Below are 11,831 nucleotides of genomic sequence, written 5' to 3'. Positions count from 1 at the left end.
TTTGTAAGGAAGGTCCAGATAGAATGTGCACGTGTGGGGGACACATGTCCTCGCTCCATTCTTAGTGGCCTCGTTTGCATTTAGCATCCCTGGCGCCTTACCGGCACAGAATTCGGGTGGACCCCCCGTGCCTGGTGGCTCAGGGAGGCTCCAAACAAGGGCAAAGTGAGTGTTAAATCTGTGATGAGTGAGCCCAGCTCAGGCCGCACTTCCCCTCTGAAGTAGAACTTGCTTCCCACAGACAGTGAAGGGCCAAGCAAGTAAGGAGGAGACCTGTCGCATCCTCCCTTCCCCTTTGCCGTGAAGGCCAACCACTCCACTGCCGACTGACCACCCGAAAGGAAAGGGAAAGACGGGGCAACTCTTTCCGCACGGTCCTCCGTCACTCACGAGTCGCTGGAGCTCGAGTGTGCAGGTGCAAAGCGCACTTATCAAGAAGCGAAATAGAAAGAGTTGAGTCGGGTTGTGCCAGAACTTCCCACTGTTCTGGGAAGTTCAAGATACACACGCATGTACGAGCGAGGAAACACACACTAGGATGGGCTTCGGTGATTCTGCGTACTTGTTAAACGCTGTTGTACTTCCCCTTAAAACTGGCATGGTACAAGATGATGATAATGGTAAAATTCAGGCCAGTGAAGCTTAACCTTTTGTTTCTACTTACACGGATATAAAATAGCAAATAAGAAAACATCGCGGCAAGTTGGGAGACAGAAGGCATAAAAAAAGGAAAGGTTTTACATGGTAACACCTTAGCACTGTTTCCCAACAGTTTGAACAAGGGCCCGGCAAATTAGGTAGCCTGTCCGCTAGAATATTCCAAGCCACACAGACCGCCCCACGGAAACCCTCTGTCTCCACAGCTAGACACTTGGCAGCAGGGGCTCCAGATACTAAGTGTTAGAGCTCCAACACAGGTGTGCTGGCTTTCTTTCCTTTTTTTTTTCTTTTAAGTTCATTTATTTATTTTGAGAGAGAGAGAGAGAGTATGAGTGGGGGGAGAGGCAGAGAGAGGGAAACAGAGAATCCCAAGCAGGCTCCGCCCTGCCAGCACAGAGCCCAAGGTGGGGGGTGAACCCACGAACCGTGAGATCGTGACCTGAGCCAAAGCCAAGGGTCAGATGCTCAACTAGGAGCCCCTGTGCTGGTTTTCTATGACAATGCTAACACACGACCACACGCGGAGTATCTTAACCAACCCAATGCATTATCTGACATTCTGGAGCTCAGAGGTGCGACACGAGTCTCACTGGGTTAAAATCTACGTGTGCTGGCTCCTTGCCGGGGGCTCGGGTGGAAGCTGTCTTCTCGCCTTTGCCACCTGCGTTCCGGGCTCACAGTCTCTTCCTCCACCTGCAAAGCAGTCATGGCGGGTTGCGTCCCACTGACGTTTCAAATCTTTCCCCCTCCTGTCTCGTCTCTCTAATCCTACCCGGGAAGTCTCTCCAATTTCAAGGACTCATGTGATGAGAAGGGGCCAATCCGGATAATGCAGGATAATCACAACCCCCCCCCCCCCTCCCGCCGGCATGCAGAGATTTGACCTCCCTGGGGCATGTCAACCTCCAGGTCTCACGGAAGGGCAGCTGCTTGGTGGCACTTAAAGGACTCATGGAAGTCTCGCAGCAAGGGGGTTAAGGAAACATGATCTTCAGTGTTCCTGGCTGGGGCATGCAGAAAGACAAAGCAGGTGCCAAGAGACAGAGTCCACCGGATCTGCAATCGCGCGTTAGTCGATGGAGGGACACGGCAGAGAGAAACAAGAATTATATGTGATGCTGGTGCCAAAGCCACATCACAAAATGCAGCAGGATCACAGGCTGAAAAGCCATCGTCTGCCATCCCCACACTGTTGCCCTGAGCTCTCACGTTGATCTTAATAGGCCTGGACTTGTAGTCTCTGACCATACTCTCAATGAAGCAATTAACTCTGTTGACTTATTTCCTCTACTATTGACAGATACATAAATATATATATATATATATATATATATATATATATATATATATATTTGCCTTATTAAATACCCACAATAATCATGTCAGGGAGAGATTAAGATACTACAGAAAATAAAATTCACATATAGCTTTTGATTTCTTTAAGTCAACATGGAATTTTAATATCTGGTTATTATTTATGGTGATATTAAATTTGGTCGTTGTTTTGACTGCAGTTTAAATTGCTATAGAGGCATAAAGCAACCACCACCACCACAAAACAAAAACAAAAACAAAAACAAAAACAAAAACAAAAAACAATTCTAGTAACACCTAACAAGCAGGCAATGTGATTTAGGCTAAAAGCCTAAAACTTCATTCACTCTGCCGTAATATAGCGAAGGCCGTGCACCATGTGTTAAAGAAATCAAAAAGATGGAGGGGAAAATTTGCACCTACATCGATGGCAATTGCATTTTTCTATTGTTGATTTCTGAGTAAGCAAAGCGTTAGGATCAGGGAGCATATTCATTTTTAGTTTGCACGTTAATTTTTTGAAGAAGTAGACTATTTTCAGCTAGGCAAAAGCACGCGACAATTTAAACAGAAAATGATTCTGAATGCTTTCACATGAAATTCTAATTTTCACACAACCTACACGAGCCACACACACTAAAAACCTTACAGTAACAGATCTTTTATTGAGGAAGCTGGTGGCCAGGGAAGAGGGGGGCGGGCCGGTGTTGTGAATTTGGCTGGCTGTTGAGTAAGCAGACGAGGCATCAGGATTCAGAAAGGAGAGATACCCCTTCGTGATATCCCTAGGCCACTGAGAATTCATGGAAGTGAAGTTTATTTCTATGTAAAGACATGTTGTGTCCTGGGCTCCAGTGAGGAGGTCACATAAATCCCTGCATTAGGCTGAGAGGAGAAAAACAGGTATTTTGTCCTCCGGTTGGGATGAAAGGAATCCCACCGTTGGGTCCTCAGTTCGTGCCCTCCTGGTGCACCTGCTGGAGAGGAAAGTCAGTGTGAGGCTGGAGGAGAACGGATGCAGTGCCCATTCCCAGGTGGTTCCAGCCCCAAAAGGTTTTCCTTTGATCAGACGCTGAGTACTCAGTATACGTCAAAGCCCCTGATGGGTAACTGCACCATCAGGACCAAAATCGTCATAGTAACAGGGCAGCTCCGTGGGGGCTCCCCAAGAAGGGGCTGGACATGACAGAGGAGGATGGTGTGCCTGGAGGTCAATTCTTTCCTCTTCGTGGAAAGTGCCCTCATGTCTCGACAGAGCACACACACGGGGGATGCCAACCACCCACTGGGCTCGCACTCCCGACCAGAACAGATGCCTACTCATTCCCAGTGCCGCACAGGCCCGAGTCCCCCTTCATCTGGGCTACTTTCTGATCCCAAATGACTTCTGATACTTTCTGAGTCTGTCCAACTCGACTTTCTTCACTCCCCTTCTCTCAGAAACCGCCCTCCGCTGGGGGACGATGAATGACAAAGTGCTCTCCTTCCCAGGAAACTCGTGGATAATCCAGGTAAAAGTCAAGTCTCCAGAAGGTCGTAAGAGGTGCACCCACAGCAGAATCTCAGGGTGCTGGCGCAGACTAGTGAGAGATCATTTTCATCAGGTGGCCTTTTCAGTGTCCCCTCCAGCTATCCAGTCTGGTGATAAGAATCATCATTTTCTCTTCTGTTCTGCTGCTTAGGGTGCATTTACGTATGCACAGTTTTGTTTGAGCAAATGTCAGTGCAGCACAGCTTTACCAAGCCACCAAGCAGGGGTGACAGGAGGCAGAGGACTCACCCAGCCCCAGTCCTGACAGCACTGCAGAGACACCGGGTCTGTGGCTGTGACTGCTGGGCTGGATGAAAATATGCCTATTTTAGGTCCAGTGCAGAGCTTTTGCTGGGGAAGCAATTAGGGGCAAGTAGGGGGAGATGAGAGGAAATGTCACAGGAGGAAGGTGTGGGGCTGAGAGCATTAACACCAAGGGGGCTGCAAGAGCCGGGAGGTGCAGACGTCTGTCACGTGGTGTATTTCGGGACAGGCACCCACATCATAAAGAGAAGGATGAAATTCAAGATGGCGTGATAAAGTGCTTTGGAGCCAACTTATGGAGACTTGAACACGATACAAAGAAACGTGATCTGACCGCGCAACAAATACCTCATCTAGATGGGAGATACACCATCACTCACCTTCACAGATACGGAACCTGTGAGGCCAAACCACATGGCTACTGAGCGGCAGGTGTGTTCCTTAGATCCAGGCCCCCCACCTCCACCAGCCGCCCCTCCCATGGGGAGTGGCCATGCAGGTGACCTTCTGTGCTGCTCACTCCCAGGGCTGGTAAACTCAACTCTACACGTGGCTGTTGGGAGGTGAATTGAATCCTCTAACACAGACTTGTTGGAGTCCCAGCCCCGTGGTACCTGTGAATGTGACCTTGTTTGGAAATAGGGTCTTTGCAGATGCAATTAAGAGGGACTTGAAGTTGAAGTCATACTCGAATAGGATGGGTGGTTAATCCCGTATGACTGGTGTCCTTATACGAAGAGACACAGAGACAACACAGAGGGGAGAGTGTCATCTGAAGACACACACAGAGCACCTGCCATGTGAGGAAGGCAGAGGTGGGGATGATGTCCCCACCAGCAAAGGGCACCGAGGGCTGCCGGCCACCACCAGAAGCTGCGACAGGGCTGTGCGGACACAGAGAAAACACAAGTCTGCTGTCCTAAGCCACCAGATTCCTGGTAGTTGGTTACAGAAGCCCTAGGAAATGAAGACCTCGTCCGAAGCCATTGTGGAGCCAACACAGCTCTCTGGGTGTCTGGATTACTTCAAGGACAGAGTTTACAGAGAGTCTGTAAGGATACACAGGCTTCCCTCCCTTCAGGCAGTCAAATCTGGAAGCCGCCTCGCCTTCTGAGGTCTCCCCTCACCCACCCAGTGGCCCTGGATTTGCTCTCCTCCCCAGCTGCTCCCATCCCAAGAGGGACAAAGGTAAGTCGAGCATTTTCCAAAAGGGTAAAATTGGGCCAATCCCAGGCTTTTACTTTGTAATATCCTTTGAAACCAGAGGGAGAAACGTTTGACTCGAACATCTGAAAACCCCACTGAAAGTCGCTGGCCGTCCACGGCCCCTCCTGCTTCCGCAGTGAAACAGACTCTGTGATCTAAACTGCCTGGTGTTTACACACAAGCTTTATTCCAGAAACACGTTGTGGTGTTGGTGAAACTGCACGGATGCCAAGACAGAAATTTTAGAGGGCAGAAAGTCAAAAGAAAAGGGCTGACTGTTCTAAAAAGTACAAAACCCGAGACCAAATAACAATGATCGTCGTAGAATTCAAAACAGCTTGGAAGGTGGCTCCTTTGCCAACAATGGAAAACTCAGTAACCAAACGAAGACACAAGACACGCAGGACGAGGGGGAGGGAGTGTATACGGATTAAGTGAGCACGATGTCCGGCAGCATCCAAGTCGATGTAAATGCGGGGTCTTCCTGCACTCTAGGAGAAGCCCACGAGGTACCAGAAACTTCATTTCGCAGGTGAGGAAACAGAGACATGATCGTGCGAGTCACAGAGCTAACAAATGGAAGAACCGTATTTTCAAACTCCTAACTGAAAATTTAGTGTTTTGGTTTTTTCTTTCTAGTTTTTTCAGAATTCCCCAGCTGAGGCAAGAAGAGAGGAATTTTGGCATCTTGATTAAAGCACGTCAGTGCGTGAGGGGAAAACTCAAAGGAATTACACTGAAGACTGTATGCACTAGTTTGAGGTTGTTCCTCCCCTCCTCCCCCCTCACTCTTCCCCCTCTTCCCCATCCCCCTCCTCCCTCTCCTCTTCCCCCCTCCCCCTTGCCCTCCTCCCCGTCTTCCCCTTTCCCTCCCCCTTCTCCCCTCCCCCCTCCTCTTCATCCTCCCTCACCTCCCCCTCCTCCCCTTCCCCCCTCCTCCTTCTTCTTCAATATGAATGATGAGAAATGAGAGCTTCCCAGGGAAAACCAGAAAATCTAGTTCTGTTCCAATATCTTCCTTCTAAGGCACGTGTGAATAAACCAGGCAATAATGCAAGAGGCAAAGGGCTGTTACAAAAAGGGACACTTTTTTTTTTTTGTCTGCCTTTGAATCTTAAAACTTTTGGCACAAACCTTAAGAATAGTTCAAAGATATTTCCTACCAGCTGTAAGTTAGATATTAGACGTGAATGTCCTCATTGTGAATACAAACAGAAACGCAAAGACATAAAACTGTCGGTTTCAAAGAAGATTGTATTTCTTGTGCAGCTGGTATCTTACGAAAGAAAAGCACGAGTCCCATTCTTTCCTTCGTTCTCATATGTGACCCTTGTGTTGAGTTCCCTTTGGCCTCAAGCAAGATGATACTCGCTAGAAGGTTTTAAACAGTTTGCTTAACTCAGAGCGTGGGTAGATGGCAGGATGGGGGCCAGCAGGTCATAAATATCAGTGTCTGCATCCTAGCTCTGCCACTCGGGGGTAAAGCGAGTCCCTTTCTTTTTCTAAGTACCCTTATCCATGAAATGGAGACATCACACAGTTGGTAGAAAGACTAAGTTAGATACTTTGTGTAAAACCACCCGCTGTCCTCTGTCCTCGATTGAATGGTGGCCGTTCCCAAGTTCTGCGTCTACTTCTGACCCCTCTAACCTGTGACTGGACTGCGCCTGGGTGGCTCAGTCCAACTCTTGATTTTGGCTCAGGTCATGATCCCAGGGTGGTGGGATTGAGCCTCACGTAGGGCTGTGCGCTGAGTGTGGAGCCTGCTTAAGATTCTTCCTCTCTTTGTCTCTCTCTCTCTGCCCCTCTTCCCGTCATACGCTCTCTTTTTTTTCTCCCCCCCCCAAATTAAAAAAAAGGGGGGTACTTTATGATGTAATTAAGTTAAAAATCTTGAGATGAGGTCATCCTGGATTACTCGGACAGGCCCTAAATCCAATGACAAATGTCCTTATTAGAGGCAGGAGAGGAGAAGACACTGACAGGAGGAGAGGTCATGGGAAGACGATTGCAGGGATCAGAGTTATGAGGCCACAAGCCAAGGAGCACCTGGGGCCACCAGAGGCTGGATGAGGCAAGGAACGGGTTGCTTCCTGGAACCTTCCTAGGGAATTGAGCTCTGCTGACACCTTGATTTTGGACTTTTAGCCACCAGCACAATAGGAGAATAAATTTCTCAGTTTGCAATTGGTTTACGGCAGCCCTAGGAAACTAACACTCCCCGGTATATTCTCAGTAACTGTGTACTCTGTCCCCCGCCTTCTGTCCCTTCCCCAACTTGAGGGAGGCCCCAATCTCACACACTTCTCTGGTGGACAACCTGCCATGTTCCCCACTTATGTGAAGGTGGAGAAATCAACAGCGTCCCCCGTTGTCCCGGGGCATCTCCACAGCGAACACGAGCCCCATGGTGCCTTCGTGTGGTCCTGTGGCGGAGGGGGGTGGTGGGGGGGGGGAGCAGGCAGTCATGTCGCCTGCTGCAGATCATTGGTAGAAATGGCCAACGTCTTCTCCGCACCAAGCGCGACCTCCACACTCACTGTGCACACGCACATTTAATCTTTCTAACAGGCTTATGAGGTACATCCAGCCCCATCCTATAGAAGCGAAAACCAACGCACAGAGAAATTGAATAGCTTGCTTACCGTCACCAAGCTGGGAGATTTGTGGCCAGCCATTCTGATTCTGGAATTCATGCTTTTAACCGCTGTATTAGTTGCCTGCAGCTGCTGTAACACACTTCGTGGCTCCCGCAACAGAAATGTATTGTCTCACGGTTCTGGAGGCCGGAAGTCTGAAATGAAAGCGTCAGCAGGTGGTTCCTTTGGAGGGCCATCTTCTCCCTGTCTCTTCACATGGTCTCCCCTCTCTACATGTCTCTGTGTCGGAGTTTCCCTCTTAATAAGGACACTAGTCATCTTGAATTAGTCTGCCCCGATGACCCCATTTTTCCTTGATTACCTCTGCAAAGACCTGTCTCTAGACAAGGTCACACTCTGATGTATTAGGTTAAGACTTCAGCATGTGAACTCTACAATCCACAATCTGTTAAGCCACGACACCATACTGGTTCTCATAAATGTGAACTGGAGGGCTGAATGAGGCATGAGTGGTTGTCTTTCTGGCCAGAAGTCACCAGCTCTGAAGCACACCGCGTTGCTGGCTCTGCTCTTATCGTCTGGCAGTCTAAGCTACGGCAAAACCGTCAGATGGGGGAAGACCATTCAGTGGGTGTGAGTACAGACCGTTGGGATCAAATCCTGGCTCTGACACTTCTTAATTGTGGGACTTTGGGGAAAGTTTTCAACCGCCGAGTTGAGCCTCTGTTTCGTCTTGGGAAATAAACATAGTCCCCATCTCAGAGAGCAGTGCGAGGACAGGATGACAGAGCCCAGGTAGAGCTGAGTGCCTGTGAGGGCTCCATGACAGCTGGCCCTGTTCTTAGCTACTGCAGTCTCCCTCTTTCCTCTGTGCCACACACTCTGCTCCTGTCCTTTGCTGACCTCTTCCTTGGCCATTCTAGAGCTCGCCACTGAATAGGGCCCTCAGCATTTCCTCATCATTCTGCCCCTCCCTTTTTACCATCAATGGGAATTAGCACTTTCCCAGGAACTGATCTTGGTGAAGCAGGTGACAGCAGGTCCAGGCATGACCAGAGCTGCTCAACCCAGGGCTGGCCATCAGGTTGTGAGTTGTCCAAACTATAGCATTCAGAAAGGCAGAGAAAACTCAGACTTGACTCAAGCCGGTGTCTGTATCCAAGGGGGTATAATTCAGCTGGACCTTTTCATTTGACACTCAAAAATCCTACGAGATTGACAAACCAGATACTGAGACATTCCATTGAGAATGTGGTGACTTCTCCAGTGCCAGTCCAAACGCAAAGGTTTGCCAAAGTCAAAGATGGAATTGCCAGTGGAATAGGGTGACAGAGGACACCACTCAGCTCAGTTCAGTTGGCTCAACAAACATTTACTGAGAATCAAGTAATCGTTAGACCCTGTGCTAAAACACAAGGGCACGGAAGTAGAATGGAGATGGGTTTCTCCCTGCTCTCCAGTAAGAGGGGAGCTCCTTCCCACAGGAGGGAAGTATGCGTGTGGTTCTGTGGAAGTCTCTGGAGGGAGTGACCACTCAATCAAGGGGTTCAGGGGAAACCACATGGGAGAAATATAAAGAATGAAAGAATTTCTAGGCCGAAAGTGGAAGGTGGGAAATGGAGATAATAGTGTGGTCAACCTTTGGAGGCAGATGCAAGAGCCACAGAAGCTTGAAAAGCTATTTGTTTCTGCTAACTGGAGAGTGAATGTGGGCAAGGGGAGTGTGGCCGTAGAACCCTAGCTGTATATGGGTGGGAGCAGGGGCCAGATGACAAAGAGCTTGGAAAAAAATCACACTCAATGTATTATCTGGTAACAGGAGGCAGTTAATTGTTTCAAACAGAGAAGAGACAACATCAGCTTTGGATGCGAAGAACAACTCACCATGGAGGATGGACTAGGGCAGTGGTTCTCAAACTTCACAATTGGCAGAATTTACTCTGGAAGGTTTATTCAAACACAGGCTGCAGGGCCCGCCTCCGGAGTTTCTAATTTAGTAGGTGTGGAGCAAGGCCCAGCATCTGCATTTCTAACCAGTTGCCAGCTGCTGGCGGTCTTGCCATCTGGCTTTGAGAGCCACAGCAAGTGTCAGTGGTGACTCTGCAGGTTGGGAGGCCAGAGGAGAGGCTCCTAGATCAGGCCTTGAGCTAGGGCAGGATCAGTGGGTACAGAGGCACGGCTGGGTCTGAGCGACTTCGAGAGGTAGTCTGGGGACGAGTGGAAAGTCAGGCGGGAAGGAAACCGAGGTACCTCCCGGGTTTCTGGCTTCTTTGGTTGGGTAGATTGGGGCAAACACCAAAGCCGAGGAGGGGAGAAAGGTTCTGGGAGGCCAAACAGGTGGAACCAGATGGGCTTCTAATAGCTGGTGTTAGAGAGAGAGGCCTTTCACAGAGATGGACAGAGTCCTCTGATCTGGGGCTCAGGTTGGTTTTATGGCCATCTCAGGGACTCATTTCTCAGTGACTCGTCTCTCAGTGACTCATTTCTGTTAGCCTTTACTTCATTAGCCAGGCGATCAAGTAGAAAATTTCAACCTGTGTTTTTGCTTTTGAATAACATGATACATTATCAATACTTGTCAGTGTGTGTTTTAAACTCCAACAGTCCATGAATAGTCCAGAAAAGTACAAAATAAAGGACTCTAAATCTTGCATTAATATGCTAACCCCCTTCTTAAAATATTACTTTCCAGTGAATCTGAAGCACGTACCGTGTGGTCTCTTTCGTTCCAGGCTTTATCTTAGGGGATGAACTAGGTTATCTACTTTAAGCACCACAGGAGAAAATGTATAGTTTATTGTTTTATTAATAATTTTACTCTCCACAAATGAAGTTTTATTAAATTACACAGTAAATAGAAGTTGTCACAACCATCGTTTTTCACTTTTCCCTACTAACAACATTTTAAATTTCATTTCTCTCTACTATCATTAAAAATATACAAATGATTCTGAGGCGCCTGCGTGGCTCAGTTGGTCAAGCATCCGACTTTGGCTCAGGTCATGATCTCACGGTTCATGAGTTCGAGCCCCATGTTGGGCTCTGTGCTGACAGCTTGGAGCCTGGAGCCTGCTTCGGATTCTGTGTCTCCCTCTCTCTCTCTGCCCCTCCCCAACTCGTGCTCTCTGTCTCTCTGTCTCAAAAATAAATAAACATTAAAAATTTTTAAAAATATATATATGTATAAATGATTCTATTTACTAGAAAACAACTAACATAAAATAAATAAGCAAAAAGCATCTGATTATTATGCTAAGTTTGGCAACTCCAATGTGACATTTATTACTCAAATTACTACATTAAATCTATTACTGAAATTTTTGGTTGCATCAGGTTATTATTTGGTATATTTTTGAGAGAAAGGTTTGTATGTACTGCATTTTCTTTTCTTTTTTTTTTTAAAGGTTTATTTATTTTTGAGAGGGAAAGAGAGAGACAGAGACAGAGTGTGAGTGGGGGAGGGACAGAGAGGGAGACACGGAACCCGAAGCAGGCTCCAGGCTCCGAACTGTCAGCACAGAGCCCGACGCAGGGCTCGAACCCACGAACCTCAAGATCATGGCCTGAGCTGAAGTCGGACGCTCAGCCGACTGAGCCACCCAGGCGCCCCATGTGTACGGCGTTTTCTTGACAAGAAAGGCCGTTTCCATCTGATGTTTTAGCAGGTGTGGTTTTTCTGTCATCACAGGAAGGGCTCTCTACAGTCAATCCCAACGGTGCCCCGAAGGTGTGTGGCTCAGTGGGCCTTCCAGAAAGACCCGCCTGGGTAGGCTTCGGGGTGTGGTCAGCAGCGTATGGCTGCACCACCTGCAGGAACCCCCCCAGCTTTGACCGCCACCCCATTCTGCCGGTGGCCACCAACCCGGGGGCGAGCCCAACAGGGGCCCCAGGGCCTGGCAGCCTCCGCCCAGTATGGGAGTCCTCTAGCAAGCAATCTTTGCTCCGGGGCTCCATACCTGCTGGCAGGTTTTCACTGCTTTCTTACCACGAGGTTGTAAACTCCATGAAAGCAGGACCATGGCTATCTAGTCACCTGTTTTCAAGGCAGGGGTGCGGCTCTTGGCACATGGCAGGCGTTCGCACTGAATGTTTGCATCCTCCCAAAACTGATATATTGAAGCCCTCGCCCCCAGCCTGGTAGTATTTGGAGGTGAGGCCTTTGAGAAGTCATTAGGTTTAGATGAGGTCGTGAGGGTGGTGTCCCCAAGACGGGATTCGCATCCCGTTCAGAAACGAGATCTCCTTGTCTCTCTCTC

At 48.7% G+C, this 11,831-nt stretch overlaps 1 long non-coding RNA gene across 1 annotated transcript in view; it reads right to left on the bottom strand.

Annotated features, from left to right (window-relative positions):
• Window positions 1-2,274: 2,274 nt before the first annotated feature.
• LOC124513608 (uncharacterized) overlaps window positions 2,275-11,831 on the bottom strand; it is a 56,970-nt gene continuing 47,413 nt past the window's right edge. The window contains exons 3-4 of the long non-coding RNA XR_006962460.1: window positions 7,621-7,769; window positions 2,275-2,951 (exon numbers count right to left, since the gene is read on the bottom strand). This is a non-coding gene — a long non-coding RNA (uncharacterized LOC124513608). The remainder of the gene's footprint in view (window positions 2,952-7,620; window positions 7,770-11,831) is intronic.

The sequence above is a fragment of the Lynx rufus genome, unplaced genomic scaffold, assembly GCF_022079265.1.
Source record: "Lynx rufus isolate CCGP_SWC_20201006 ecotype Redwood Valley unplaced genomic scaffold, mLynRuf1.p SCAF_1, whole genome shotgun sequence".
Lineage (NCBI taxonomy): Eukaryota > Metazoa > Chordata > Mammalia > Carnivora > Felidae > Lynx > Lynx rufus.
The sequence above is the reverse complement of the archived record's forward strand: the minus strand, read 5'-3'. Positions and strand labels throughout refer to the sequence as shown.